The sequence below is a fragment of the Pinus tabuliformis genome, chromosome 1_2 (assembly GCF_031772625.1).
Source record: "Pinus tabuliformis cultivar Carrire ecotype Pingquan chromosome 1_2, CPIR1, whole genome shotgun sequence".
Lineage (NCBI taxonomy): Eukaryota > Viridiplantae > Streptophyta > Pinopsida > Pinales > Pinaceae > Pinus > Pinus tabuliformis.
The window spans coordinates 72,829,547-72,837,535 of NC_142298.1; the positions used below are offsets into that span (position 1 = coordinate 72,829,547).

The 7,989-nt window shown below is 37.9% G+C and overlaps 1 pseudogene; it reads left to right on the forward strand.

Annotated features, from left to right (window-relative positions):
• The first annotated feature begins 1,739 nt into the window (after positions 1–1,739).
• LOC149204478 (cycloartenol-C-24-methyltransferase pseudogene) lies at positions 1,740–7,314 on the forward strand (annotated as a pseudogene).
• Positions 7,315–7,989: the final 675 nt, after the last annotated feature.

Below are 7,989 nucleotides of genomic sequence, written 5' to 3' on the forward strand. Positions count from 1 at the left end.
TTTCTGCAAGTGTGTTTGATTTTCGCAACTGTGAAGAGTGTTTGATGAATTCATGGTTCATGGTTGTAATTGAAGAATTCAATTACTAAATTAATGAGCAGTCCTTGTAAGAGGGTTTAATTGAGTATTGAATTCAAGATTATTTCTGTGGTCCTTTTGTTTTTAATTCAATTTTTAGTGTGCTGATTTGGAAGAGTTTTTGTGAACTAAAACCTTGTAAAAGGATTAAAAGCTCAGACAATTATTAGCACTCTGTTTTTAGTATGTAAGAATTCCTTTTTCAACATGGTTTAACAATGAGTTTCAGCTTGGAACTACTCACTCAGATCCTTGCAGAAGTCGGAATCTCCTCTTCCCTGGAAAAGGAGATCTTGACAAGAATTAAAGGTTCAACTACTCCCCAAGAAACAAAAGAAGATTCAACATCTGAAGAATCCTGCATATCTGATGGTGAACAATCATTCGAACAGGAATTCGAAGAAGAAGAACAATAGATCGGGGAAGAAGAACAGGAGTTACAACATGATCTAAGTGAGAGAAACTGTGCTTATCAAAGCTTTATCGAACAATGGTTCCAGGTAAGTACTAGATTAGATTCATCTTTTTATTTTTATTTAGTTGATTTACAGATACAGCAACTAGACTCATTCACTCTCGAATATTTTCATTTTTCATTTGAAAAATTGCTACTGAATCTATTGCTGCTACTGCTACATGAGTGGCTTCATTGGAAGTTTAACTACACGTAACTAATTTGTAAATTCTAATTAGTATAGAGTAGCTAGGCTTTCATTTTCAGCGTTTGCTTTCATTTTCAGTTTTGCTTCTACCTAGAATAAGTATGCTCTCCTCCGCGCTTAGTGTGATCGCGAGGATAAGAAAATAGGGGTGATTTAGACTAATTTCAGGAATAAATAAATTCATGTTTTGCAATATGCTTGATCAAAAACATCTTTTAATATGCAAAACACTGTGTCCATTTGTTCATATACAATGCATCATATAAAGGGCCGAGAAAAAAACGCACTGCATATTGCAGGCCCGAGACTGCAGATTCACCAACACCATTCCGACGACCTTGGCATGCCCGGTAATGCTAAAATAAATGAATAAACACTGATTTTCTTGGGTTGCAGAACAATATTTACAATTTGTTGCTGTGAAAAATATGGAAGGCGTTGGGAAAACAACGATGGGAGCTTGAGCTCAAGAATTTATGAAGTAGACTTCGATGTGTGCATCCAAACTGCAGCTAAATTGCTCGATCAACTCCATGCTTGAATTGCTGGATAACATTGACGCACTTTCTGTCATCAATAACTACAAATTGCCCACGCCATGAAGTGAGGAGGAGATAACAATTTGATCCAAGAATGGAGGCGGCAGTTTAGCCAGATTTCAGCAACTAACTCCCGATTTCTCTGCATGCACAGATTTGATACATAATTGAAAGTATGATCTGGGTGTAGAAGGCAGAGGGATGCTTTTGGAAATGCACATTTGGTGCATGGACAGATGGAACCCACAGCGTCCAGATTCCCTTTACCGTTAACATAGATGATGCAGAGAATTTATCACCACTTTAGTTGCCGCCCGATAGCCAGCGCTGCATGGAGGGATTCTTTCTGCTCCCTATGATCCCATAACCCCTAAATCCTAACAGTGAGGCCATTAACGATTTTTGTGGGTTCAAAAAGATTCACTGAATCACTTATTAAAGCTCTATTTCAGGAATAGCGACAGGAGGAGGAGCGATGGATCTGGCCTCAGGAATGGGAGGCAGCATTGAGAAAGAACAAATGCTGACCACTGTTGCAGAGTACGAAAAATATCACATGTACTATGGTGGAGATGAAGACTCGAGAAAATCTAACTACACAGACATGGTGAATAAATATTATGATCTGGTGACTAGTTTCTATGAGTATGAATGGAAAGGGGAGTCCCTCCGAGAAAGTATAAAGCGCCATGAACATTTTCTTGCTCTTCAACATTTCCTGTAAGGAAGGTATTGGATGTTGGATGTGGGATTGGAGGTCCATTGAGAGAAATTTCTAGGTTCAGCCGGACTTTGATCACAGGATTGAATAATAATGCGTATCAGATATCAAGAGGAAAAGATCTTAACAGGAAATGTGCGCTAGACAAAAGCTGTGATTTTGTCAAGGGAAACTTCATAAAGATGCCTTTATCCAACAATATTTTTGATGCAATTTATGCAATTGAGGCTACCTGTCATGCACCAGATGTAGTTGGCTACTACAAAGAGATAAAAAGAGTACTGAAACCTGGCCAACTGTTTGCGGCATATGAATGGTGCATGACTGACTCTTTTGACCCAAAGAATGAAGAACACCAGAAGATTAAGGCAAAAATTGAACTTGCAGATGGGATTCCTGACATTCGTACTACAAACCAATGTATTGAAGATCTTAAATCTCCCGGATTTGAGGTGCTCTTTGAAGAGAACCTTACAGTCTCATCAACAGTTACAATCCAAATCGTTTATCCCTGAGTAGTTTTCGTCTCACAGCCCTTGGTCGTTTTTTAATTAGGGTTAGTTTTTTTTATTATTTTCATTATTAGTTTTGTTTTTAATAAATAAATAAAAAAATCGACATAAATAATAAATTAAAAACTTTTGTTTTCTAATTTGTTATTTATATAATAATAATAATAATAATAAAATTGCCTTCATTCATTTATAAACTAACTACTTGTTCCCTAACAAATACAAAACCTTTTCAAATGTTTTAAATCACTTTTCCTGCAAACCAATAAAAACATTTTGAAAAAGTATTGCACAATCAATGAGTACATTGCATGGGGACATGCAATATTTCTAGTTGGGGGGAAATAAAAGTATGTTGGAATTTATCATTTATTTTTGTGGGCAAGAGTTAGGATGCATATACTAACAAGATAAATGAGATTGGTGTTGTGTAGGTCAAAGAGAAGCTTATGCAGAAAGCTCAATATTACGATGCGACACCCTTTTCATCCATGATTAGTGTAACTTCGAAAAATAATTAAAAAAAATGGACATTTCATAAATTCCTGAAAATGAGCTAATTTGTTTTTGAGTCACTTCATACAGGAATGATCGATGGAGATGGCACACAAAGGTGACAATTTTTATGCAGGAATGGTGCTAAGTTTTTCAGAGTGAAGACAATCTAATGCAAAAGTGATTTTTCGAAATCACAATGAAACATGCATCATTGGACGCTTGAAGGAACTAATTCTTCACTGCACATATCATGACATTTTCCACTACACAAAAATCCTTTTGCGTCATGACTACTCACCTATTTCCTTCCAAATGCCTAGACCATCCTTATGTTGCAGCCCATCTTCCATTACCTTATCTTTCACGACTTCATGCACGCCTATTTTTCTGAATCGCATACATTCCTTTATCCTTTTCAGTTTATTTTTGCCTTCTAGTTTTCCTTTTGAATAAAAATCATTCCCTTTCCATGATTACATTGCCTTCTTTTCCTCGCCATGCTGATCCACACTGCTTGTCCGTGAGTTCTTTCCATTTATAGTCCTACCAAATCTTTTTGTACAAACTCGCGTTGATTGATGTGGGATTCCTTAAGGCCCACCTTTCAACAAGTCTTGCCCCATCGACATTAGCACCTTATCTGGGAAATAGACTAGAGTTCCTTTTGGGTACCTTGAGACTTGCATGCCTCAATGGCAAGTTCTCTCGCTGACAATCATGGGAATACATCAATGTCCCTTGATCATCAGATCTTGCAAATGGAACCCCTTTATTCGCATTTCGCAAGATGTACCCGGGTACCTTGGCACTCATTGACATCAATGGTGAGTTGCCTCGATTGGTTAACGACATGCATCAATGGCCAGTAATCCAATGATTTCTTTTCATGCTCGACATCAACACATTCTTTCGCATGATTAGAATTTTACCAAGAAGTTTAGTAGCAGGTGAAGACTATACACTTTTTCACGACTCCCTCAGTAGTTACAGCAGCATGAATTCTGATCTATGAGAGTACCACAGTTCCACTTTCAGCGTTTATCTTTTCCATGATTCAGCATCAGCAGTTTAGATTCATTCATTTCCCAAGATCCAGTTACAACAACATCAATCACATTTTCCTGATCCAACAGCAGCAACAACTACATTCCTATTGCATAGTTCATCATTCTTGGGTAAGTAGAGGTATGCTGTTTTCTAATCTTTAATCATGCAATTCCTTATATGCTAACTTGAATATTTTGGAAAATTCCCTCACCATTTCCTTTCATGAGCCATGTCAAGTTGCATGAGGACATGCAACCAATTCAGTTTGGGGGGGGGGACTATATTCACTACATATTCACTACCATGATTCCATTTCTTCACCACTATCACTCCATTTTTTTTCTCATTTACCATTCACCAACATTTATTTTCCAACGATACTTTGTTGCACTTTGCTTCATACGCAATATTGGCATGCTTCATTAATATTACAAAAGGGCTTTCTTATGCACATTATGATTTCCAGTGAGTGTTTACATTATTATTGAATAAAAGAGAATAGAAAACGAAATGAATGTTGTTAACACAAGAACCAACATTCTTTGTATTCATGGTTGTCACACAAGAACCAACCATAAGAAAATGTAAGTTGTTACTCATGTCTTTCACATATCCTGGAAACATTCATTATTAAAAGACATCATCATGTAAAGTCAAAGTTCAAGATGCCAAATGTTCTTAAAGAGACCCATGCATGGTTGCATGAGGACATGCAACAAGTTCAGTTGGGGAGGATGTTGGGACTCAAAAATGTCATATTTTCATCCACCTTTTTCTTCACTATTCCTTACATTTCATCATCCCATTAACCTTTTATCATATCATTTTCATAAATACATTTGGGTTTCACCTTCTTATTTTCCATTTTATTCATTTTTGTATTACAAGTGAATTTATTATTAAATATTAGAAAATATACATATTTTTATATATATCTCAAGAATATGTGAGTTTTGTGATGTGTAGGAAATATGTGAAGAATTAATTCCAAGAGACTTCTCAAATATCTCCTCCACCATATTAAGGAGATAATTATGCAAGCCTATTCCTAAGGAGAAAATCATGGAGGATTTGGTTGGCATATCTTATCCATATCTCCTCCACCATATTAAGGGGATAATTATGCAAGCCTATTCCTAAGGAGAAAATCATGGAGGATTTGGTTAGCATATCTTATCCAAGATATGTGAGAGATTTGTGGAGGATTCAAAGGGATCATATTTTGTAATAATGGGAAAGTAGTTGAAAATGCTTGAGAGATTTCTGGAGGATTCATAGGGATAATATCTTGTAATAATGGGAAATTAGTTGAGAGTGCTTGAGAGAATATTGGATATGTAATTATGAGATGGTTATCTTCCTCATGTATATAAGAGAGTGCTCTCTCTTCATTTTGATAATAATGAATAATGGAAAGGAATTCTTAGTTTTTCATCTTTTATTGTTATGCTTTGATGATTTGTAATTTGATTCTTGTAATATAATTTGAGATAGTTTTATTGTTGTGAGCTCACCTATGTTGTTTGTCATTCAATTCTTCACATGTTGTATTGCTTTTCCAATTTCCTGCTTTCCTAGTTGTGTTTCAATGCTTTTCTAGATTAATTTGATTTCAGTAATTTAGATTAGATTAGATTAGTTCCACTTCAGTCTTGCATATATAGTGCATGTGTCTCGTAAGTATACAAACCTCAGATTGACAAATTAAATAGTTGGGAAAATACTACAACAAAATTAAACGATAATATTTTCACCCAACAAAGGTCACACAGCTAGATGGTATCACAAATTTCCACCAAACTCTATACAGAACTGGGGTGCATTCAAACGCATGTTTCTTGAAAAGTTTGTTGATGACAAGACCCCAACCATGCTACTCAAAGAATTGGAAGCCTCAAGATGGAGGGAAAGGAAAAAGTAAAAGACTTCAATCAGAGGTTTACATGCATATTGAACAAGTTCACAACGGACACTAAACCTCATGAATCCATCATCGTTGATTACTACACATCCGCACTGCTAACCAACATTGCGCAGTTTGTCAAGTGAGATGCGAAACCAACACTCTTGGAAAGTTGTGAAGAGGCTATTGCTATTGGGAAAGACCTACGCATAATCGGAGTCATCAAGGATGATGAATCAATGAAGGACTCCAAGGATGTGAGTAGGAAACCCCAAGGAATGGTGAGCAAGGGTAGAGACAAGGAAGCAACCGATTTTGAGACCCTCACTTTCCTTGTCAAGAACTTGACTACGGAAGTGTCCAAGCTCAAACAATGGAAAACAGACACATTTGCAAGCAACCATCCACCCAAACAGAGATAGGCAAGCAGAGCATTGATCAGCTCAGCAAGCAACAACCGGTTCGCTTCAAAAAATGCGCAGAAGCCTGTGTTCCAGCTTGAACAGTGTGCAAATCCTAAGTTTTGTTCTTTCCATGAAGAACATCATCTTGAGAACTTTTGTTGGGACTGGAAGCAAGTCATAAGCATTTTCTGCAGTCATACACTCGAGGTGGAAAGCAATATGCAGGAGCAACTAGAAGACACTGATGATGACGAAGAGGCTGCACTTGATGAAGCATCAAGTTCTGGGCGTGTGATGAACACATATCAGCACTCACAAGTAACGTCAAAGACAAACATCGAGAAGCAACCCCAAAAGAAAAATAATTGTTACAATCTTAGGGGATCCCCCTACACTTGGGGAAATGCAAGAAGAGATGAGACTGCTGATGAGGAAGGCCGATCCACCGGCCACCCCAAAGCAGAAAACACAAAGCAAGTCCAGGAAGACAACGGTGGACAAGAGTACATCCATGAGCAGCAAGCTGCGAAACACTTCATCAGACAACATGAACATCCATTCCATCCTGGACACCTCGGTAAGTCTAACACCTCTAGACTACAACATTGTTGATGACATGAAGAAAACTTGAGCAAACATCAGTTTTTTTGAGTTAGCTAAGGTCCAGAGCTAGCGAGATATCATACTATGCACAATGGGACAGACAGAAACGGACAACACAGCCTCTACCAGCGAAGGGGCAAGCACACCGCCTGGACCTCTTTCTACTGTACTCAACACACTCCGAATGGAAGAAGAAAACTCAGGTTGCCCTCCATTCCTACTATCCTTTGAAATATTTAAATACAATGTTCACAACTGCTTGGTTGATTCCAGCGTGGCCGCCAACGTTATGCCACTATCCATTGCAAAGTAGATCAATGCGTAATGGAGCGAAACATCCAACTTGACCAAACATCGATACCATCCATTGGTGAACTGCGAGACATGATCATACGTCTATCGCATGACAGTCAAGTCTACCAATGCATCAACATAGTTGTGGATATACCAGAAGCATGTGGTTTGCTACTCAGCAGAGACTAGTCCAACAAACCAGACAATTACTTTGGTACAGACTAGTCTCACTTGTGGCTTCTGTACAAGGGAAAATGCAACCAAATTCATGTGTTATTCGAGAGGTATATGAAACACAATGTTACTCCCCTTAATAGCGAGAATGAACCGTTGGCCTTCGCAGAAGTCATGTTTGGAAACTACCTCCTGGAGACAATTTTGGAGTGTTATCCTGCACAGCCAGCTCCAACCCCACCAGACACACAATTGGGACTCCTTCCTTGCCCAACTGATGGTAATGAAACTTGTACAATTCATTGTACCAATAGTAGCAACAACAGTAGTAGTAGTACAATCATGTTAAACAGTTCGTGTATAAACAAGCTGTGCGCCACGGGTTTTGACGAATCAAAGACACGTGATAACTCAAGGGCCAGGTGTATCTTAGTTGCCCAAAATAAGATAAGATGCACAATTTCAAGCTGCTTGAAGTTTGAGTGCACAAACAACGTTGCCAAGTATGAAACACTCATGTTGAACTTACAAAGGACCATCAACCTCAAGACGGT